Source organism: Coturnix japonica, chromosome 12 (assembly GCF_001577835.2).
Source record: "Coturnix japonica isolate 7356 chromosome 12, Coturnix japonica 2.1, whole genome shotgun sequence".
NCBI classification, from domain to species: Eukaryota; Metazoa; Chordata; class Aves; order Galliformes; family Phasianidae; genus Coturnix; species Coturnix japonica.
The window spans coordinates 4,780,355-4,804,510 of record NC_029527.1 but is presented as its reverse complement, the minus strand read 5'-3'; the positions used below and the strand labels follow the sequence as shown (position 1 = coordinate 4,804,510).

At 43.0% G+C, this 24,156-nt stretch overlaps 1 protein-coding gene across 4 annotated transcripts in view; it reads left to right on the top strand.

The window, feature by feature from the left end:
• The window catches only part of FGD3 (FYVE, RhoGEF and PH domain containing 3), a 90,022-nt gene that overhangs the window by 21,797 nt on the left and 44,069 nt on the right, over positions 1-24,156 (top strand). The window contains exon 1 of one of the 4 annotated variants that reach the window (XM_015874823.2): positions 9,453-9,595. The exons of the other annotated variants lie outside the window; for them this stretch is intronic. The gene's annotated coding sequence lies outside the window, so the exon portion shown is untranslated. Of the gene's footprint in view, positions 1-9,452; positions 9,596-24,156 lie in introns of those variants that run through there. 4 annotated transcript variants of the gene reach the window in all.

The following is a 24,156-nucleotide window of genomic DNA, read 5'->3' as shown; positions in this document are numbered from 1 at the left end:
GTGCGTCATTGGTAAAGCTTTGTGGTCTGTCTGGGGTTGGCACTGTCGGGGTGCCTGCATTCAGATGGGAGGTAGACAGGCCTACACACAGCTTGGAAAGCTCTTCAGTGGCAGGATGAACATTCAGGCTTGTGTTTGGAGGGCTGGCAAAATTGAAATTAATGATTGTTAGCTTTTGTAATTTAAATTACAGTCTTGCTTTGTCTTTTATCCTGTGTGCAGATTAAAAGCATGTCTGTCTTCTCTTTCCCTTTCACTTTCTTCACCCCAGTACCTCAGCAGTATATTAAAATGGAGAAATTCCATGTCCAATCTCAACAAAGCTAAGCTGGCATGAAATAGTTTACAGGGCATTTGTGGTATTCCCTGCTGCCTTCCCTCTTCCCTCTCCATCTGTTATCCAACCCTTTCTTTCTCACTTCACTCTTTTTTTATTCGCTTGCGTTACTTGTAGTCAACCTTTTGTTATTCTTTCCTTCAACTTTGTCTCAAAACCCCATGAAACAATTATAAGGAAAACATAAAGAGCCGGTTCTCAGACTCAAGCCTAACTTTTAAACCATGTTCAAATGAGGTTTGAAATGAGGTGATGTGAGTTTATGGATCCCCAATTAGAAGCAAAACCAGGTAAGCATGATGAATTTATTGATGATAAACCTCAGCCCTGATTAAGCATCTGTTGAAGCTCGACTTAGTAAATTACAGCAGATTACTGCTGCCTTAGCTGCAGATGCTGGGTCTTCCTGGGCACTTGAGGAGCCCACTGCACCATGTTGGTGGGAATGGTAACAGCAGTCCTGGGCTCTGTCCTGCCTGAGGCTCACTGCAAGATGAAGAAAATTCCTTCATCCTTCTTAAAATCAGACCTGAAAAGCATCCTCAAGAATCTTTTCAAGGTGCACCACGTACCACTGAGGTGGGCAAGGAGTCAGGCGTGTAACTTATTTTTCTCTTTGGTTAAAGAGGATCTGAACTGATTCTGGAGGCAACCACAAGGCTGCCAAGTTCCTAGGGCAACAAATTAATGAGCTTAATACAAACTTGACCTTACTTGTGTAGAAAATCGTGTTTTACAGGTTGGAGAAGAGTGTGGCAGGACAGCAGTCACACGGTGCTTCAGTGGATGGATTAAAACTGTTGCAAATAACCAGAGGGCATGGGTAATTTGTTAGACTCCATGGTGTACACTTTTTCTCACTGTGGGAAACGTGGGTATTTAATATTGTGCCTTTCCTTTCCTTGCTTCCAGTAGGTCCAGCTTGCTTTGTGTTTTGTTTTGTAACAAGTACAGAGTTTTCCACCTTTTCCACATAGGGGTCCTCTCTTTCCTATCCACTTAGCACTATGGAAAGATATTTCCTCGAGAAAATAGGTTTTTCCAGCCAAGAATGCATTGCCAAATGTTTGTCTAAAGCATGTCATTAGTATGGACGAAACAAATGATAACCAGCCCAAATCCAAACCTCTTGGCAGCCAGCTGGAACAAAGGACTCTTTTGACTGTCTTGTGCCAGACATTTAAACCCATGCAATAGGCTGTGCTTAGAAGAACAACATTCAAAATAGAAGCCCCGGGTGCCATAAAATAGGCAAGTTGGTTCAAGGCAAGAGGGCCCGGTAACTTTATTCCTCAAGCCAGGATGTAGTTTCATGGCTGTCTGAAAAAAACAAGAGAACAAAAGTAAATCCTGTCGCAGGAGCTCAGCTTGCTTTGGGTCCAGGGCAGCTCTGGTTGGTCTGTTTGAGCAGTGGTGCTCCTGTGAGCAGCAGTGGCTGCAGCAGTGGCTGCAGCTGGGCAGCAGCACAGAATTCAGCCTGTCACTTTGAGTTTCCTTTGTCTGGTTCCCCTGAGAAAAAACATGCTGCATCTCAGCTGGAAGGTGATTGCAATTTCTGTAATTGATCAATTATTCCATGGCAATAGAAACGTTGTGTCATAAAGTGCTCTGGGATTTGGGGGGGGGAAAAGTCTTTTGTGATAACAAGATTATCATTAAGCCTGGTTAGTTATGATTGAACACATTCCAGACTCCGAGATGAAGGCTGTAGAAAGTGCAGGCTTCTCCTGATCATCGTGGTGCAGATCTTTGTGTGAGCATTGGTTTTTGATTGATGTAATATAGAAATTACCAGGAGTGCTCAGACTATTTTTTCCCTGTGTCAGTACATCTCTAACTTCTGCCTTGGCTCAGTAAGGCACGCTGGCTTGCTATGCCAGGCAAGTGTGCTGCTGCTGGTTCCTGGCAAGGAATGTAGGTCATTTGTACCTCTTAAGCCTGGTAGAGAAATGAGCAATTGAGTGAATTGTAGCTTTTCATTTTACATGAAGTGAAAGAAAATGTGAAAGAGGGGGAAAAAATAATATTAAAAAGGCTTTGATGTGAAAGCGTACACACACAGCAAAAAAAGCTGTGAATGCAAGAGGTTTGTCATATATGAGGAGCAATGGTCCATACAAAAATTGCTAATGTAATGACAGTCTTTTTGTTGCTGTGCAACTTTCCGCAGAGCCATTTGATTAACACCATTTTAACTGTCTTTGAATCCATATGAAAACAGAGTACGTGGAGCAGGAGCTCCGTGCTTCCCTTTGGGCGTTGTGCTGAGGAAAGCAGCCCCAGCAGGAGCTCTGAAAGCAGCTCAGCACCTCGACTGCTGCTCTGGAGTTCTTTCACCTTTGCTCATGCAAAATGCATGTTACCGCACAGTGCAGCCATTGCTGAACATTGCTTTTCCTTTGGCCCAGACTGTGGTTTTTTAGCCAGTGCTTCAGAGTGAGAATTGGTCTCTCTTTGGAGCATCACGTATTTATGTGTGTGTTCCTGCATAGTATTGCTTTGATAATGTATGCATGAGCCAGGTTCTCTCTTCCATGTGTCTGTGGGTACATTTAGAATCAATTTTTAATCGAGTTGTGATTGTCAGTCAACACTTGTGCAGGACAAGGCCTTTGGATCATTAAGACTTCTAATGACAGCTGTGGAATGAGTGCTCCGGCGTAGCTTGAACAGGAAGCCAGTGCTTTGAAAGCCTTGAAGCTTTGCTTGGAAGCACCAATTTAAATCATTTAAGGGAGTGATTTCTTAGCAAATATACTTAGTGCTCAGTATAAATGAATCTGTGTGGCAGAACACTGTGTTCACTTCTTGCATGAAGTGCCTTTATGGTGCTGAGTTCTTTGCATGGTGTCGATTCTCTGTGTGCTCCTTTGTGTTTTTTTTCCCCCTGCAGAATTGCACGTTCTGCTTCCATGGGAGCATGACTAATGTACGGTTTGATTTCTGTAGCACTAGTGATGTTGTGCCAGTGTTAGAGCAGGGGATTCCCATCAAAATTTCCCTGCCTCCCGTGTGCCAGTGAGGAGTTGTGTGAATCCAAGATGTGCTTCACTTACAGACTTTGTGGGGAGGGCCGAGGCCCCCACTTACTTTCTCACCTGATAGCTGCTGCCAGAGGGTTGCTGAGCCCTGGCCAGGAGTGCCTGCTTGAGCTGAGCCTGCTGGGAAACCTTGGCAACACAGCACTTTTTTCCCTTCTTTCACTTTCAAGCATTCCCTGTTTGGACTGTGAACAAAGACTGTTTTAGTAAGTGTTTGTACAGTGCCTATCTCACTGGGCTCTGCTTTCCTTTGGGATTGTTAGGTGCTTTTGTAGTAATAATGAAATTAAAGCTGCCCACTGGTCCAACAGGCAGCTGTCAGAGTGCTTCACCCAGGGCAAGGGCTGGCGCTCCTCATTGCGGAGCTGTGCATGAGAAGGAAAAGTGGTTGAGCCTTCTTCAGCCTGTCTGTGTAACACCATGAGGACTGCCGAGCTTCACACCTGAGCAGTAACAGCTTGTACTGCCCACTGTAGGAGCAGGGTGTGAAGGTTTTGGAAGAGATTTCTCCTGTTGTGTTATTTGTGAATAACTGTTTGTTCCTATCGCTCTTAAACAGAGGATCCATGAAATTAGTTGTGAGCAATTACTGTAAGAGCAGCAAACTACCTCCTGGTAGGTTCCTAGTTATTGAAGGGAATGATGGTCAAGGTACCTAGACAGTCATTCTCATACATTGCTTGTGTATTGTGTATGAATTAAATATATACATAAACATTAAATAGAAATATACATGTATATGTGAACTTAACAAAGACTTGGCCTACCTCATTCTCTTGCTAAGCTGTTCAGTGTTATGCACCATTCAGAGCACGCAAGTGTGTTTCCTCTTGTACAAAGACTATCTTTGTGTTTTGTGTGAAGTCACGGTCTATTTAAAACTCTGTGTTTTAATAATGGGTTTCACTGGAAACTGAAGGAAATGAGTCTGTGGGTTTTTGTCCTGATAAACCCGAATTGGAAATTGGGAAGTCAACTGTGAATAAATATGTGTGTTCTGTTTTGTTGTTTCTTCTTTCCAGCTTTGTTCCTCTTTTCTGAATGTTTTACAAGTGGTTATAAAGTTCACATCACTGATTACACACGAGTTTGGGAGTTCATGGAAGAGCTACTTCTGACCACGTGTATAGAATGAGAACTGAAATAGGCACATGGGGTCTGTCGTGTTTTTCTGAAACACTCTTGTTTAACTGTACTTCAGTGTTTGTTGCTGAAGGTGGTTATTAGTACTGCCTGTAGCTACAGTTTATGTACAGTGAGATCTAAAACCTCTATCGAGTATGTGGTATAAAATGGATGTATCAGAGAGCTTTATGTAAGGACCGATGCATCCAGTTTCATTGCAGAATTGGTTTTTTGTTTGTTTGTTTATTTTTTTTTCTTATAAAACTTTCAGTAGCTGAATCAGTTGAGATGTTTAACCTTCTCTTGACACCAGTTACACCCAACAAGTGATAGAACTTTTTTTCTGCAGGATTTTAAGGGGAAGTGTCTGAAATAGGTTGCATGAATCCATATGACCGGGGCCAGTACTTTCTGTTTCGTTTGCTTAAGTCTAGGAAAGCAATGATTTGGTTTGTGGAGGTCATTTGGGTGGTTCAGTGACAATGATGTGGAATCATGGAGCCGTTTGAGTTGGAAGGGGCCCTTGAAGGCCATCTGGTCCAACCTCACTGAGCAGGGACACCTACAGTTCCAGCAGGTGCTCAGAGCGCGTGCAACCCAACCTTGGGTGTCTGCAGGGATGGGACATCTAGCTCTCATTACTGTTAGCATTCAGTAGTTTAATTTCCCTCTATAAAAAGAATATTGCACGCATAATGCACTTGCTTTCAACCTTCAAAATCTTGATTTATCCTTTAAAAAAATAAAAAGGGGTCTGTGGGAGCAACTGCTGAGATCCCATGAGATTCAGCTGGTGCACCCAAACTTCCCAGCAGGAGAACAGCAGGTGGGGAGGGATCCAGCAGTGGGTCCTGCTGCTCCCAGCCTGCATCCTGCTCCATGCTGTGCCACTCAGTCACCCCCTCCAATTCAAGGATGCTCAGCTTGAGAAATGCATCTCTTAGGCAGAAACGTAACCTGCTGTGTTCTCACAGGGCTGTATTTGGCAGCACAGCTGACTGACAGCAATGTTAGTTCTATCATCTCAAAATGTGTTTAGTTATCAAAAATTTAGCTTGCAAATCAACACTGAGGCGACCCATTGCTGCCAGAGAAACTTCAGGTTGCAAATGTCACGCTTTAGAGTTGGACATGCAACTCTAATAATTGCAGATTCAAGGGGTAAAAATGATGGTGTTTGATGAAGATGTTTTGATTAATATTTTAAAGCAGCCTTTGTTTCTACGCAGCATCTGAAAGCCCTACGAGCTCATACAGGGAGCTTTTCTGCTGTTATACACAAAGGAAGTGCTAGTGTTTAACAAAGACAGGTTTTTAAATGCTGGACACGTAAGGAAGGTTTTGGAAAGTCAACTTCTTAAAAGATAAATAATAAAAAAAAATGACTTCAGCCTCATTTCTGATGACCTGGACTGGGTTAGAGCGTGTGGAAAAACTGAATGGCTCATGAAAGGTATCCTGAGTTGTCTCTGCCAACACAGCCATCTTTGATCAGGAGTGAATTGCAGAAGCACACGTTACAAACTTCCAGCTGTCTCTTGAATCTGCTTTTAGGAGCTGCTGTGTCATTTGGCTCTTAGTTGTTTTATGTGGGCAGCTTTAGTGTATTCACACAGTGTGCTTGCATGGTGCTCAGATGCGAGTATGATTTTTTGCTGGTTATTTAAAAGTTATTTGTCTCTTCAAAAAAAAATGGTTCTTTAGCACAGCGTTAACTTTCTGGTTAGAAAGAGTCACGTTCTTGTTGGGTTTTTGTGACTTTTTCTGCAGTCGATACTATTAGTTGATGCAAGTGAGACTGATGCTATTAATACACAGCCAATCATAGGTCTGTATCAAATATATGGTGATGCAATTAGGCAAGATGACAGCTTTCCTTTGTTTCATTCGCAGGTGGATTACTAAATAAGTGGTGAACAAGTGTCGGGGATCTCCTTGTTCCCTCTTTTGCTGTGTACATGATATGAAGTCTCAGTTTATCCTTATCAATATCCTCTTTTTTTTTAAATTTAATTAGATATCTAATTTTTCCCCACCAGGAAGAGTTTATCAGCAATCTGAGGGCCGCCAGCAACCAAGAGATTAATTCCTCATTACTTTGACTGTGAACAATTCTCATAAAAAGCTCCAAGCAGATTACAGAGTCATAAATGGCCATTCGCTTGTCATTTCTGTTCTACTTTGTCTTTCTCAATAGAAGACTGAAGTCTGTTGATTTGATTTTTTTCCTTTTCTCAGCTTTGCACATCTGATATTGTGCCCTGTTACTAGGAGACGTGGCAGGATGTGTGTTACTTCACCGGAGCACAGTGATCCTGGCCTCTTAATCAAGGGAATGCAGGCTTGTGGGAGTCTTGCTGTTTAGCTGTTGCAGAGGCTGGAAGCAGTAATGCTTTGTTATTTGTTCAGGGAGTATTTGAAGAAACACCCTGCCCATCATTTCCAGACATACCTGTACATACGTGATTTTTATAGACATGTATAAAGGTGTATTTTCTTTGACTTAGAATGTGTGCTCCTGCAGCAGTTTCTTGGCCTTCCGCTGTGCCTCAGTTACAACCTTTGTCTCCCACTGCCAGTCTACCTTTTAACAAAAAGAATAATACATCTGAGCTACTCCTAGCCAAATTCCCCTGGGCCGGCTGAGCTTCCCCAGTATCAGCAGCAACTCTTTAATCTGGTTTCCTGAGGAAGCAAAGGAAGTAAGGCTCTGCCATTGTGCTGCCTATCCCTCACTGCTCTCAAGACTGCAGTCTCACTTCAAACCAGGTAGATGGATGAAGGAGTCAAGGGCTGCAGAATATATCTGGCTTTTTGTTTGTTTTTTTCTTCTTTTTTTTTTTACTTTAAGCTTGACCAAAACTTGCTATCCAAGTAGCCTGCTCTCCACATGGGGAGGGGACACGTGGTGAAGCCATCAGGCCATTGAATTGTGTCTGTCACTGGGCGGGGGACATAGAGTGCTGCAGTGTGCATTTTAGGAATGATATATGTATACATAGAAAAGTATTTCATCTTCATGCTGTGGAATGTTGTTAGAGAAAACGTTTTTTAATTCTCAGAAAAGAAGTTGGTCTGGCACAAGATGGATTACTGTAGTTTTGTCACCTCAATCCAAAGCTGAAATCAGTGCAGCAGCAGGAGTCAGAAGGGAGCCCAGATTAGGGAGGTTTCTCCCCACAGCAGTGGGAGAGACCACTTATACCCCAGTGCCCACATGGGACCCAGAGGAGGAGCAGGGAGATAAGAGAAGGCAGCTGCTTTGGGTGTATTGGAGCAGCTGTGGGACCAGGACCACCCCCAGCCGGGGTTTTTCTACGTGAAATCCCTGTAACTAGACTGGGCTTTTCCAGCTTCATGCACAGCTGGCTCTCTGCTTTTCTCACGGTGTGTTAACCTTGACTCAACACTGCAGCTGGCCATTCATATGGCCATCAGCCCCATTTTGTGCTTAACTTTCCCCTTTCTAAATAAGCCTGCTGGAAATGGTAAGTAAATATACCGTGGAATTTAGAGCGGATTCCCTTTAGCTGCTGTGCTGCTGTTTGCTGTGCTTACAGATCCCAAGGGGCCTGGTGTGACACAGGTGTCCTGATGCCTGTGCTGAGGCAACAGATCTGGCTGGTGTTCCATTTGACAGCTGTTATTAAAAGACCTTCAGCAATTCCTGCATGCTCAGAGGTAGTGAATGGGTACTCCTTAGCATGCAGAATTGAAATACATTACTTTAGTAGTAATTAGTGGTGAACTGATGAGAGCAAGTATTGTGTCAGTCTAGCAGATTGTGCTGCTGTCAGTATCTCTAACTTATTTTTAACTCTTAGTACATTAACCAGTGCCATAAGCCCATAGCAATTAGACTATATTAGCCAACCTTGCTGGGATTTTAGTGCCAGGCTTCAGTCTGCCTTGCGTTATTTTGGTGGATCTCTAAGAGGAGCTGTAATGACCCCGTGGGGACTAGTTGGGGTCTCACCACAGCACCAGCACGGCCCTGCGGTCACTCAGTGCTTCTTCTGTCTGCTGCCACCAGTAACAGAATCACTTGCCTGGTGTACTTCAGAATACACACGATAATGCCAGCAGTGGCACTGCTTGCTGCGCTGTAGTGATAAGCTGATGCTCCTTATCGAGCCTGCTTGTGACTGGTCATCCCTGCTACAGTCTTGGCTCTGCAACAGGTTCATCCTTGCCAGCAAATTTTGAACAGGCTGCCCAGGGAGGTTGTGGATGCCCCGTCCTTGGAGGTGTTCAAGACCAGGTTGGACGGGGCCCTGGGCAACCTGATCTAGTAAAAGTGTATGTTTGGTGGCCCTGCCAGGCAGGGGGGTTGGAACTACATGATCCTTGAGGTCCCTTCCAACCCGGGTCATTCTGTGATTCTGTGTGATTCTGTGAACAGGAACTGCCATGGGTGCAAACACCACTATGTGAATAAGTTCTTTCCCACTTCAGCTCCTCCTTGCAGGTCTGGTGGGCAACACGTGCCTCAGCCAGCGTTCCCCATCACACCCCACAAGTGCTGTGTGTAACAGGGTGCAGTTCATCCGTGGGAGATTCAGTGACAGTGGAAGAAGGCAGTGTGCTGCTGGTGGTGCTGGTGGTGTTGGTGGTGCTGGTGTTGATGGTGGTCCCCTCCCACCGGGCCCCATGCAGCCATCAGCGCGGCCTGTCAGCACTGCAGCCCCCTCCCCTCACTCCCCTCTGCCTATTACCATGGAAACCCGGGGCCGGCTTTCGGCAGCCTCCAAACTACTTTTGCTCTTTCATCATGCATGCTGGCATTGTCAAGGGCTGAGGGTATTCCTGCAGCTTTGAATGAATAAAAAAAAAAAAAGAAAAAAAAAAGCTGAATTTGGATGGGCGTTTGTTATTTGGGAGGCCCTACAGCAGGAAAGAACGGGCAACCTTCAAGTGACCTAGTGTCTGTACGGTGCCTAGTAAGGACAAACAGTCTTGCTTGATTAATTGATTAACTTGGAGGGTGGGAGCTATTGGAGCGGTCCTTCCGTGAAGTGGACGCGGTGGTTTCCTACCCAGCTCGAGGTGGCAGCGGGCAGATGGCTGGCCGGGCTGTGCGGGTGCGCCGCTGGTAAGCCTGCGAGCTGCTGAAATCGTGTTGTTTGTGGGCTCGGTAATGTCTGCTCAGGTATCACATAGAAAATGGTGCCTTAACAGATGTCTGCTCTTTGGATTCATTGTGTATTTGCGGCTGCTTGGTGTCCGTGCACTTAGCAGTGCATCTTCAATGGGAGCAGTCGAGAAGCTGGTTGTGAAGCACTGGCTGTGTTTGCTGCTGTAATGAGCCGGATTGATTTTATCATCTCTCTGCATGCTTTTCTGAAATCCGTATTTGTGTGGCATTTGCGTGTAGATGTTGGGAGGATTTTCTTATATTTGGACTAAAGCTGTTTGATTGCTGTGTGTGATAAGAGCAGCATGTGGAACTGGTAGTACTTGTTATAGGAAAACCAATTGCTTGCAAACAGCATCTGCAAACAGGGAGGAATCAAATGATGTTGTAAGTAATGATGTTTTAAGTATTCTGAAGGCAGAAACCTGTCTGGTACGAGCATTGCCAGAAATGTTTCAAACAATATTTTCATTTTGCTTAAGAAAACCGATGTGGCAGAGTATTAGTTCTAGTTTTCTGCATATGTCCTTTTTTATGCTATCTGAGTACATGCATCATGGTGCAATTAGAGTATTTATTAAAATACTTTGGGGGGGGGGGGGCTGAGCAAAGAATTGTGTTGCCATTTGATTGACTGGTGACAAGCTGGCCAGATTTTTGTTTCTCCTCACATTATTTGGTTGGGGAGGGGTAAAAATGTAGTTTTCCTCTAAATGTGTCTGAAGTACATAATGGCTGTGAAGTCACCATGACAACACGGGGACCTGGATCAGATTCTCCCTCCGCCCCTTCTGTGTTTTGTTGTTTTCTAAATATTTATTTGTGCATTCTCTGAGATGTGGGAGGGAATATCTTACAGCTCCTGTTGGTTCGGTACTCGATGTTATCCAGCTTTTAGCGTACATTGTGTCTGTAGGGCTTTTCTGCTAAGTGTTGTAATATATACAATGCACAGTGCAGCTCAGATGGAATCTGAACAAGGACAGGAGTTAGGAGGTATAAGAACATGTGTGTTCAGATATGGCTGGAATATATAGCATGAGCTTTTGGGCTGTGAAGGAGAAATCAGATTATGGTCAAGAGACAATTCTTTTCATTGCTGAGTGGTACTGAATGCACCAAGTGCAAGGGAAGTGCTTGGAGGTTTTAGCAAGGTGTGATGCAGGCTGCTCCTCCCCACTCACAGAGACTTGCAAACGACGCACTGTCTGAGGTGAGGTGAAATTTGTCTTCAGTTTCCCTCTCCCCAACCCTAACCCAATTACATTGTAATTTGGGTTAATTGAAGTAAAAATTGCAATTGGTTCTTATGCCTTATCATATGTGAATCTCGAGCTGACATCTTCCCAGAACATATGGACTTAGCTGCTCTTGTGACTGAGTTGTGGGCATGTCTCATTATTAAGTCAGTTGAAAAGCAAATGCAACGTGACTTTTGTCTTTGCTGTGTTACTGCACTTGCCTGACATGGGAAAACGAAGAGCTGGAGGTTTCCCCCTCTGTTCCTATCAACCTAACACTGCTTCACAAGTCATATAAGAGCTTTTTTTTTCTTAAGTACTGGGAGAGTAAGGAATTATCTGGAGCTGAGTAGAATTGTGTCCTTTGACGAATTTCGTGTCTACCTGACATTATTTCCCCTTTTCCTTACTGTTGCTTGATGTTATCATTTCAAGTACAGCAACTGTGCAGAAAATCCAGTTTTTTGGATATACATCTTGAGTATCTGAGCAGAGATTTCATTTGAGTCAGAGGCCCAAAGCAATGAGATAAATCAGTGATGAGAACAACAAGTAAGAGCAAGAATCTGCAGGAGTCAGGTTGTACAGATTTTTGTGGTTTCACATCTTGCTTTCAAGAGCCTTAAAGTGAGGAAGCGTACCTTAAATGCTGGAGGCAATAACTTGAAAGTCATGAATTTGGGAATAACATTGAAAATTAAAAAGAAAAAAAGATGGGATCAGAAATAGATTTCAGCTGCTCCTGTCACTCCCTTTGCTTCTCATCTACTCGGTGTACGTAGCGATACTGGAGTTAAATGTGGTGGTTGTGTCAATTAAATTCTTTGCTGAGTGAACCAGGAGGATAATTGTCTTTCTTCTAAGAATAAATTACTTCCCCTTATTCCCATGGCTTGAGATGGCCTTGATGCTGTAATGAAATCCAAACCCTCTATAGATGTCTGAAGGTCCAATGGGAGTAAGGCAGATTGACATCCCTAGTGGCTTGCAGCATTCTTGGTGTTTAAGGATCCTGGAGATTGAAATGACACTATTTAATCCGTGTAAAGTTGGCAGCTGTACTGTAAGAGCCTCTGGTGCATCAAATCAAGATATATACATAGAGAGAGAGTTTCTGTGTGGAGTAAAGAAATACTTTATTTCAGGCTTCCCAGGTACCGAATGCAATGACATTTTTTGCATTATCTTTTTAGGAACAGCCTGTATTTGCTCTGCCCAAGACCAGCAGAGCTCGCAGTGCAGTCCTTCTGCTTGGTCTTTTCCTTGGTATATGGGGAGTGCTGGTATGTGAACTGCCACGAAGCACTTCGGGCCAGGACCAAAATTCTTTAATTATATTAATTAAATGTTTATTAATTCCCCATGATACAGGGTGTCTGCCTGCTCCCCTACCATCACTGATAAATTCGCTGCCATGGGTGTATTCACAGTTTGCTGCTAAAACTGAATCCTGTTTTTATAGAGTTGTTTTGAGGGAAAAAACCCACAGAGTTTCTGCAGTTGTGTTTTCCAACTGGAAACCCAAACAGAGCATCATCATTTAAGCATGGGATCTGTTGAAGTGTTGTTTCTACTAAAAATGCAGATGTGGCATTAAAAACCCCTTGCCTCCAAAATGATGCATCTGGCGGAAATGCTTCACTGAAACAACTGTGGGTCTCAACCTGTTTGGTGTATCAAAGACGGGTTGGTTTTAATGTGGGTTGCTTTCTTTGAACGACTGACACTTTAGTCTGGGAAGGGAAGAGGATGAATCTGTGTTGATTTGTTTGCAGAGGTGATTTGTGCTGCGACTGGGCTCTGCTGGGATCAGAATGCTGATGTGCTGTGCATTGTGGTGAGGTGGGGAAAGCATAGTGGCTCAGTTCTGCTTTCTGGGGGCTGCGGTCTCATGCTGGCTCCCATCAGTGGGCAGCCTTTTCCCCATGCAATGAATGGGGATCAGGTTTAGTATAAAACTGCATCTCTAGTCCCACTGCCAGCTCCTCTGTGAAGTTCTGCCCTCTAACACAGGTCTTTCGTAGAAGAGTTGGAAAGGACCTCTGGAGATCATGAAGTCCATCCTCCTGCTAAAGTTGGTTCCCTACAGCAGGTTGCACAGGAAAGTGTCCACGTGGGTATTGAGTATCTCCAGAGAAGGAGACTGCACGAACTCTCTGGGCAGCCTGATCCAGTGCTCTGTCACCCTTTCTGCTGTTGAATGTTGAATATAGTTTGTAAAACTGTACTGTTTTGGAATTGTTGGCACAAGAAGCAGAGCGAACAGCAGTTGCCATGAACTAAAATATAGGTTGGTGTGATACATAGGGAAAGAAATGGGGCTCACAGCCTGCCCTTGTGAGATGGTAAGTCTCTCTTATAAAGGAGCAGCGGTATTTGTTCATTTTCAGCAATCTGGATGGAGAGGCTGGAGGTTCATTTCTTATAGGATTGGGCCCTTGAAGAGTTAAATGCACAGAAGTGATAATCAGTGAATATTTAGGTCATGGAGGACCAAGACTGGAGGAAGACCTGACAGTCGGTGGTTTTTACCATGGTAGCGGAGTACTGGGGAATGTCTTCTATCTAATATTCACACCGGATTTTGACTTTCTGATTGTATTTCATGTTCGTGTTTGCTTTGCTACAGGTGAGGTTAGGAATGGGTTCCTACGTGGGCTTTTTGCTGTCATTATTTGGGTCTTCCGTCAGATCCTGCAGGTGGGTTCCTAGCACCTGGGGCAGGTGGGCCAGGGGCACCAAAGCTCTTCTGCTGCTCCAGCAGTGTCTGTGCGTCCGAGAGGGTAAGACTGTTTGGGAAATGCTTGTTTCGTGCCTTTGGTTATTGTGCTAGAATTAGTAAATTGGCATTCAGTGAAAGTAATTCTCAGTAATTAATTTTTTTCTCATCACTGAGCTTCATGTTTATAATTAGTTCTCTTGTCTGCTTCAGGAGATGAGTATCTGTCTGTTGGAATGAGTTCTTTTTTTTTGCTTCGCTTTGTTGAAATTTGCTCAGACTACTCTTATTATCATCGGTGTTCATGGGAAATTAAAAATCACTACAGTGGAGGTGCTACTGAGGAGCTCTCAAGCACCCCTGTGCTTAGGAAGGCAACTGGAAAATACCAAGAAAAGATGGGCAGAGATGCCCATTAACGGTGTGTTTTCTCCTAATGCTTGCTTTTGCTTTCTTTATTTAAAAAACGGACAAACTTTGTGGTTAAAAGATGGGATGTGCTTTATTGTATAAACTGTAACTTGCATGTCTGCCTGCTTTTATAATGATCTCATTTGGTGATGATCTTCTGCATGGTTAGACCAAAGCAGAGGAATCACGATAGATTATATGGTGTCACCTTTGCAATTGAGAAGGACAAAACGTTCACAAGATTCTAGCATAGCTGTATCTCATGTGCTCTTGAAACAAAGAGTTTCTAGAATGTATGGCTTGAAAGGTCTCTCTTTTATATGAAAATAAATCATTTCTACCTATTCGTTTTCGGAGCAGCGGCCTCTTGTGCCTGTTCTGAGCAGTTTTCCAATGAAAATGTTTGATTGACTTTTTCCTGTTATTATTTTGACATGTAGAAATGCAATCTGACAATCTGGAGTCCTGAACTAGTCATTTGAAAGTGCAGTAATCTATGCAGTACATCCAGGTTTCTTCTTGCACTTGCATGCCCAAAGTACAGTAGTTGGGTTGAATGCTTTTCTTTATGTTTGAGGTAGACTGAGCAAAGAGTAAGTAAGAGAATATTTCAAAGTAGGGTAAATCCTGCTTTTCCTTCATCTCTCTCTACATGGAAATGAACTAAGGAGTTCCCAATAGTATGGGAATCTGTGTTGAATTAATGTGATGTGGGTTTATTTCTAAGCCGCTTACTTAACTCCTGGGGGCATGTGCAAGTCTCAGACTGTGCATCTACTGCTAGTTTGAACCTTACCCAGAGAAAAGGAGTGAAAGCTGTGGTTAGAAGCAGTGTTATACGCTGTGTAGTTTGGGTCAAAATACTCTCACATCATGCTGTGCAAATGAAGAATATCCTGAATGCAGTGGCTGGTCCACATTGCTGCCATCTCTTGCAGGCGCCTGTGGAGCATTCAGGTCACTCAGCTGAGGGAAGCAGGGGGAGGAAAGGTGAGGAGCAAGTACACAAGTTGAACATGTCACTGGTTTATCAACATGGCATCAGTGGCTTCAGTGGTGAGGCAGAAAGACATTAAATCTGGTGGGAAAATGACTTGAAAGGTACAGACAGATCCACGGCGACATGTAAAGTAGCTCCAAATGATCCTGTATAGCTGATGAAAAAATAGAAGGTTGGTCATGTGAAATACAGCAGGTATAATAACCCCTAATGTACAGGAAATTTGCTTTCAACAAAAGGAGTAGCTGAATACCTGCAGAAATTGAAATGTCTTTCCATTGCCAGAGCCAGTGAAGGGAACCTAAAGAAAGGCTCATCTGCCTTAAGGATACTCCTATTTTTTTTTCCATCTATGTTAATTGATCTTAAAAACAAGCCGAAACAGTAAGTTCTTTTCTTCCTACAATAACTTCTGTTGTCCCATGTCTTTTGGCTACAGCAGTTTATTGTCCTGGAAAGGTGTTTGTGCTTTGTGTTCTGGGTGTGATTGGCTGGAGATTTGCTTTCCAGTCTGTGCTTGCTGGGAAGTTAAACACTGGATTCATCGTTTGGGAGAACTCAGAGGGAAAGCAGAAAAGCGCATTGAGTCTGGGATGAAGTTCTGGGATCTGGAGGGTGAGTTCTGCTGCTGGCTGTGAGGATGCAGAGCACTTGGCGGCCATCAGAAGTTATTACGGGGCTGCTGGCTGCAATCTGCATGGTAGTAACCCAAAATGAGTCCTGCACTGCCAGATCTACTGAGCTTCTGGGCAACGTTTTGACTGGGGAAGTCAAAAGGCAGGAGGAATTCAGGTGCATCTTTTGGAGGGATGAGTTAAAAATAACTTGCCATCAGTTTGCTTGTAATAATAACAATGAGAATTAGATTGATATGCATGGACTAACGATAGCCACCTAAGGGTACCAGATTTCACACTTTCATTAATCCACCTTTCTCCATAATGAGTTTTCTATTTAACTGCTTACTGTTTCTCAGCATAGTGATGCATTATGTAGGCAGTTGGGTTTTGCAGATCAGTACTTTTGTTTCTTGTAATGGTAAAATATTGCTTTCCTGTTTATCCTTCACTGGTCATACTGCTATGAACGTTTTCTTTGGTGGTGTGGATTACATTCCTTTCAAACTTGGTAATTGCATCATCTTCAGCGTGCAGTAAAATTTAAGCCATTGTGCACCCACGGAGTGAGGACTGTCTGCTGATGAATAGCTGCATTCTCTGATACTCAAACTCGCTCCAATTCATCTGTGAAGAATTGGATTTAGGGTGTTAATTATCCAGACAAATCAGCAATTGATATAAAGCATTGTCGAGGACAAAGCAAAGAATAAATAGCTTCTGCAAAATATGGCATTGTGAAAGGGTACTGATAGTGGCTGCTATAATTTGTCTGCGTACCTCTGAAAGCATTGTGCAGAAACATGAGCCAAGCTTTTTGAGATAATTATCCACAATGAATACTAACCTATTTCTTCCTCTGTATTAAAAGACAAAAGCAAATTTGGTAAAAATAAACAACAGGCAGCTAATTAAAACCTGGTGATCCTACTCAGAAGTTTCTCCGACTTCTGTATTCACATTCAGGGCTTCATGCTATGGAAGAAGTGTTTGCAAGGTGAGGATTCAGTGCTGAGAAATGCATTAAATAAACTGGGTGTCGGAGGAAGTTTAGGAGTCAGCATGGCGGGATGCTGTGTGTGTCAGCAGCAGTGAATCCAGCTCGCATGTCTTCTTTGGGGCGGCATTTGTGAGAAATACATAAAATAGATTTTTTCACCTTACACTGCCTTGGTGCATGGATTTGTAGATCATAGAATCATAGAGTGGTTTGGGTTGGAAGGCACCTTTAAGATCATCTCGTTCCCCTCTGCTATAGGCAGAGACACCTCCCACGAGACTGGGTTGCTTAAAGCTGCTTCCAGCCTGGATAATGAATGTGTTCTTGTTTGAGGCTTATTTCCTTGCGTAATAATAAGCTGGAAAGTTTCTTCATTAAAGAAATGCATGTGAATGGTTATCTGTCATATTCAAGATCTTTTGGTTGTAGATGAGTGCTGCGTATGAGAGTCTCGTTTTCAGTTGGTGAGACTTGTCTCTGTTCAGTTCATAGAAAGTACTTCCATTTTTATTAGAAAACAGAACACCTGAAAAATCTCTAGGAATGAGTTTCCTTTCCAACTTTAAGCTCTGAGCTAAGCAAGAAAATGGAATTAATGCTGTTTCTGCAGTGCAAAGGGTGGCGTTCTCTGCTATCAGACCTTGGATTTCTTCTAGATAGCCTGAAAATGGCAGTTGAAGTAGTAAGGGACTGGCTTTTGGCACAATCCTATTTGTCAGACCTTTTTCCTGCCTTTTTAATTAATTTTACATGAATTAGGAACATGCTTGAGCAAAACAGGAGTCCAAGAATGCAACTGTTGGCAATCACAGCAGAAAAGTAAAGCACTGCCGATCTGTTTAGCTCAGCAGTGGTTAATGTGTGAGCTGCTCGCCTGCCCCAGTTTTGAAATAAAATGTGTCAGATTGAGGTTGTTTCTTCTCCATGATGACACAGGCAGTGAGAGCAGGTTTGCTTAGGAGGCAGCGCACTGTCAGGCTGCAGTAACAGGGGGGGGTTCTGCTTGGAGGGAGTTTTTGAGTGAACCTGTATTCTGGTGCTGTGCCTTCTGGAGCTGTTATTGCTGGTACCTATCATATGGTGCCAGCTCAGGTGGTGTATAGGTTTGGACCTAATGAAAATGGAAGGAAAAAGTGATTTGACTGCTCAGTAGATGGTTCCACATTGGGCTGACAGTCTGCATCTCTCTGAAATAGTGCAAGGAGCCACCCATACACAAATTAAAATGTTCATTTCTACAGCCATAATGCAGAGGAAAATGAAAGTCGTCAATAAAGGTTTAGCAGGAGTGGGGTATTTCATGCTGTTGATTGTTCTTACCTGCTTCTTTCACACTGCTAGTCACAGATTGACCTTCCTTCACAGTCCTCTCCATCTGATAGCCTTTATCATGTGCAAGCACCACTACTTAGTGTTGTGGCTGTCACTGCAGTGCATGAGTGTTTCCAGTTCATCACTGCTAATTGCAGGGTGAGCTCCCAGATTTGTGATCTCCCTTCCCCAAACAAGGGGAGAAAGTGGGCACTGGGGCTGGTGCTGGTCGTACAGCTTTGCTCTGTCCTCGTAAGTTCTCATTCCCAAGGGCAGGGCTTCTGGCCTTTTGTCTGTCTGTAAAATGTCAGTGCTGTAGTGTAAATAATAAAGGTAATGATGGTCTCACAAGGCACTGTGTCTCCCTGGGGAGGACAGAGGCTCCTGCCCCCACCATTCCCAGTCCCCCATGTCCAGATGGCGATGCTTTAATGGACTTGTTTGCATCCTCTTTAAACACCACAGCCATTTAATTTGGCAGCCGTGTTACTTCATATTCAGTCGTTGTGAATCTTGCAGTCTTCCTTTCAGGTAGCTTATTCTTTAAAATATGTCAAAATGGTATCATTTCCAAATGCCAAAACTAAGGAATTCTAATTTAACATTATAATTGGGGTTTTCAACAGATCACCTGAATAAATTGAGATTTTTTGCCTTTACACGTATTTCCAATATTGAGTTTAAGTGTTATTTAATGTTTCTATATGACATTTAAAGAATTCTAAGGTTACAAAACATATATCGACATTTAAGGGCAGCCACATTTCTCTTTAATCAAATCCATCTCCTTCCTTTAGGAGATGGTAGAGGAATTCAGTAGTTCTCTGTTGTACATCCTGTGCTCTGTGCCTTCCTCTAAGTATTAACCTGGTGTGTTTATTCTCATCACACTTTAATAACAGTATTATTTTCCCATTTTATACTCGGAAACTAAGATGTACAAAAAAAGATTAACTCCAGAGATTAAATTAGTCCTGGGATACGTGCGTTGGCATGGGGTGTGTTGACCTGGGGAGGTTAAAGCCATGATGGATGAAGCCCACATTAGGTGGTGATCACAGGGCAGTAAGTGCTCAGGAAGGTGAAAAGCACTGTAGGCTGGGAGCCCTCCTTGGGTTGGGTTCTTGTGTTGGGCAGCTGGCTGTAGTTCCCACTGGGCTGATGCCTTGGGGTTACAGCATGTCTTGATGTCTGCTCATAGGGGTACAAGAGCCTGAGCTTGAAGCCTGTGGCTGTCATCTTCCTTTTGGGTTTCTCAAAAGAGAGCTGTCACTCCCTACTGAGGGAGCTGGAAGATAATGCACACTTTGCATATATTTATGAATGCCCGATTTGGATATAGGGAGGGTGAAGCCTGAGCTCTGAGCTTCTCCTAATTAGCCCCAATGACTTTATGAGCAGAATAACATCTCTTTTAATTGTTGCTCTTTGAAGGGCTTCTGAAGTCTCAAGTTTGCTGACACTGAGCAATGCGCTGCTAAGGAAGCATAAAGCATATTGGCAGATTTCAAGGTGTATGTGTCACTGTTGGCTGCTTGATGCTAACTCAGTTGCTTGCTTTGGGAATAAAGTTATCGTTCCAAAAGGCGACTTATTCAAAGGTGTTTTTCTGTGTGCTATTTGCAGCAGTTTATGCTACCTGGAGCCAATAGATGATAATAAATCCAAAGAAAAATGATAGCAATGACAGGACACATTTATCCATGACGCATTCTAAAGAACTGATAAAACTGTGACAATATAAATTAGTTAGTCAAGTGAAGTAAGAGATCAGAATTATAAATTCATTACAAGTCATTCAGTGTCTGAAATAATCTTTTAATAACCTTTTTTTCTCTCTTTTTTCTTCTGCTTTTAGATCTCTTTGTGTATCTCTTAACGGCTTCTGTGTTTCAACAATCACCCTTATTCTTAAATCCCTCTGTTGTTTCCAGTTGTCCTCTCTCCCCTTATCACTCAGCTTTGCCAGCAAGCATACATTGTACACATTCAGTATTCTCCATCAGTAAAAGGACAATAGGAAATAACAAGGCAGAACTTCCCTGAAAACCACTCATTATTGAAACAATTACTGCCATACATTAAATGCTATTTTATGAAGTAAAATTTTATATACAGTTATTCAGATATATCCCGAGCAAGTAACATGGTTTATAATTATCCTTATCATCCATATATTTCTCTTTGAAAATGCCAGTTGCCAGTTGCATTTCATGTAATGACAGACCAGACTCTTTCTTAGTTTATTTCAGGACTGAAGATTATCAGTGAGCAAGAGAAAATGTAAATTGTTTCCATGGTATTAATTTGAATACACAGTTTGTGCTAATGATCTGATTCAGAAATTGTAGTGTGTGTGTGTGTGTATGTATATATATATATATATATAATATATATAATCATCTTGAGTTTCATTTTTTTCCCCTAGATTTGTTTAAACTGTCAGAGTTGTAATCCAGTTTTGAGATCATGCATGGTATGTTCCTCTCTTGAGGACAAAGATGTAGCTGTAAGTCACAAGGATTTTAGTGCTTGTGATTTACAGTTGACATCTCAGATAATCAGCTGGGTGCTTGCAGAATGTTCTTACAGCCTGTCAGTAGCTACTGATTTGATGAAAATGTGCTAATAAATAACAGAATAGAAATGGTTACTGCAGATACAGTAAATTAGCTAGAGTTTTGTTGGGGAAACCAACAATAGATCTTTTTACTGTAGCTTTTTCTTGTTACAGGACTTTGAGTTGGTGCTACTTTCTTTGGTGCTTGCCAGGGTGAAGTAAATATAAAGGAAGCTTTATCCTATCCTGTCTGCTTTGGGATCCAAAATACTGGAATCAGTTCAGTGGTTTTTAGTCTCTTCCAGTTTACTTATCCCTGTGTTGTTTATGAGGAGCACCTTTAACCTTTCTGGGTTCTTTTTCCTGCTATTGCTTGAGCCCTTAGAGACAGCGGATCACAGTCTATAAAGGCACTTATCTAGGCCAAGATTGTGTTAGTGCAAGCAAAATGACACTCGGTTCTCAGTTCTTCCATCTGGAAAATACAGAATATGCTCGTGTATCTCCTTGGAAATGGAAGCAATGCTGAATTGACATCAGGAATGCCCAGCATTGCTTCAGCTCAGTGGGATTAGCCTTGTTGTGGGAAATGGTGCTTTATCTCAGCCACTTCCATTGTGTGCTTTGAAGGTTTTTTTATAGTACCTGGTTGCGATATGTGTGTCCAGTGTTTTTTGTCTTACTTTCTGTGTCACTGGGTAGGAACTGGGAACCATCAGACTCTTCTTTACAAGGCAACAGTGAGCAGGCAGGCCTGGGGTGGGCACAGCGCATGGGCCAGCTTTGCTCCTGGAGGTTTGGCTGACAGCCCATGTAGGTGCAGCTACAGGACTTCATGGTCAGACCTCTCCGAGGCCTGTGCAGAGAGGAGCTTAAGGTCAGGCTGGATGGGGCCCTGGGCAGCCTGACCTGGTGGGTTACAGCCCTACCTGTGGCAGGGGTTAGAACTGAATGAACTTTAAGGTCCTTTCCAACTCAAGCCATTCTGTGAAGCCTCTGTTGTGTTGGCTGTACTGCTTCTGAAGGAACTGATGGTCAGATATACATGTACTCCAACTGTACTTGTGACTGCAAATCTCTTATTTCTTACTGAATTGCAAAGGGAGAAGACAACCTAAGCATCTCAACCTTTATATTTCTGGTGGCCTGGCGTGGCTGCTTTGTTTGAGTTACCTCAAGACTCCATGACCCTGCTGTTCTTTTAGAAGGCAGGACACTTCCAGTAGGGTGTTACCAAGCAGCAGTCAGAGCTGGAATATGTTTGTTAATGATTGTCGGGAGCTACTGGAAGTTCATTACTGCAGATATTTTGCGGTAAGCAGCTCTGCTACCAAAATAGCATATCGGCTTAAAAATACTCACTACAGTTTTCAGTAATGAATTCGATTTTGCTTAAATGCTGCAGTATGAATTGACAGCACCTTATGGTAATAGAGAACAGCTAGCCCCTCCCAGAGAAGCTCAGTTCCTTAAGAAAAAGCTCCTTTTCTACCTGGTTTTATTTAGGATCTAAATAGCCTTTTAAATGAGCAAAAGATAATTGTCAGTTTACTGAAACCAATAAAATATTTCAAGATTAAAAAGAAAAAAAGGACAGTTAATTGGGACACTGTTGGAGATGCATTATATTGTCATTAAATCTTAAGTGAAGGATAATCTCTCCTTATTGGCTAACAGAGAGTTTACCCACTGTAAAGTGTGCCATTAAGAAGATTCACAAGCACGTCAGCAGAGCAGTGTGAAAGTCTTGCATGTTGCTTTTGTCATTAGCAAAAAATGTGAGAAGCTTCTAGTAAGAGAAGAAATAGATTAAGCCTTATTTTTTCCTGTGACACAGTTTGAAAAGAAGGCTGGGGTCTCAGTGATGGCTCTTAGCACCTGGCTGTGTCCTGGCTTTTGTGTTAGCCCTGTAAATCACTGGAGGGTTGGCAGTGTAAGTCTTTTCCCTCTGTTTCTCCTCCCCACCATATAAATAACTCTGCAAAAGGCAGATCTGCCATCTTTCTCTTTGTTCTAGGGAAAGAATCCCCAAGACAGTAAATCACTCAGATGCAGGTAATCTGAGAGGAACAAATTGGAGCGGCTTTGGCTGGGGTCATTTGTTTGTGTCTAACCTGTGTAAAATCTCTTTGGATTTTTACAGTAATGGTTTGTTCTGGTGCTGTGATTCCTGTGTTAAAGCACTACAGATGTGAACTCCCGGGAGTGTTATTAACTTGAAATACACTCTTTGATTTGCATAATCAGTGTAATTGTAAATCAGGGCTCTTTCATCATAATGAAAAACTTGTTACCTGTCGAGGGAAAAAGAAAAAAGAGTTGCATTGAATAACTGGTGTTCTGACTTTCCTCTGTGGGGGGCTCAATGTGGTCTTTGGGGTCAGTGAGGGCTTAGGGACGGATGCAGTGGCAGCTTTCATTTGGAAGATCTGTGGCAAAAATGAGTTTGCAGTTGCATCCTGTGCTGTGTCCTTGGGGAGCTCATAACCAGCAAAGGGGATGAGAAGCCTGTTTGGGACTGCAAGGGGAAGGGACAGGGAATTAAATCTGAAACCTGGGACAGAAGTCAGAAGAGTTGCTCTGTGCTTCAGGAGGCAGGAATAAAGTAAGACTGTCGTGCACTGAAGAGATGAGCCTGGCTGCCCCTCTCTCCCTGCCTACCTTTCTGTTGCAGAAGATGTCTTGCCTTCCCTGCAGGCTGGTTGACATCCTGACACGTGCTGCTGCTGGTGGGGCTTTTGTCCCTTGTAGTGTCACTCCAGCTGACATCTGCCCCAGGCTGCTCCCCCTTTACTTTGTCACTCTTTTACCTGCTTTCTTTGCTAGATACAAGAATCTCTTTTTTTTCCCCGTTCTTTTTCTATCTTTGATCTTGGTGACACAAAAAGTTACTGTGCCTATTATTTTAGCCTAGAGTAATTCAATTATGCCATTCAAGGGGAAAAGCCAGGCAAGTGCTTTCTCGGGAAGAATGAGTTTGTCTTAGCCTGTCCTTTTTACTTTGATTAATTGCAAAAGTTCATAGCACTGCCTTCCAGTCACGGAGATGTGGGTTCAGTATCCTGCAGTGTTACTTTCTGTAAGGAAAGCAAGTTAAGTGTAAATTTAGCCAAACTGTGGCCAGTCTCAAAAATTGACTGGTCTCTGAGTAATCACCAGCACTTGAATGAAAAATCAAGTGTGTTTTAAGTTGAAAAGCTGCTTCCTGTACCCCATGAAGGATTTTCAGTTAAGCCTTTACCAAAGTTGGAGCAGGTTGGCCAGCAGCTTGTGACCTGGCTGCAGCTCCCTGCCTACCCACAGTGTGACCATGCTCAGGCCTGGCTGCTTGTGCCACTGAGAGCCTCAGACAGCACAGGTAAGTGAGTTCTGACTGCACTACCACATCCTGTTTCGTACAGGAAATTCAACTATTTTGGTGTTTGGGCTGAACATGCCTATTGTTAGTTCTGGTAGGGGAATGTATTCTCTAATGCTTTGCTTCAGTTTCGTTCTTACTTTCCTTTAAAGTGAGCCTAGTTTTATTTTGTTTCAGGCTGTTCTCAGTATGGCTTTTCTGGTCACTACTTCCATTCCTTGTCCTGGGAAGTTTAAAGTGTCTCTGTCTGCTGTGAGCTGATTTGAAGCTGAATTACACCCAGCAGACCTTACTGATCTACT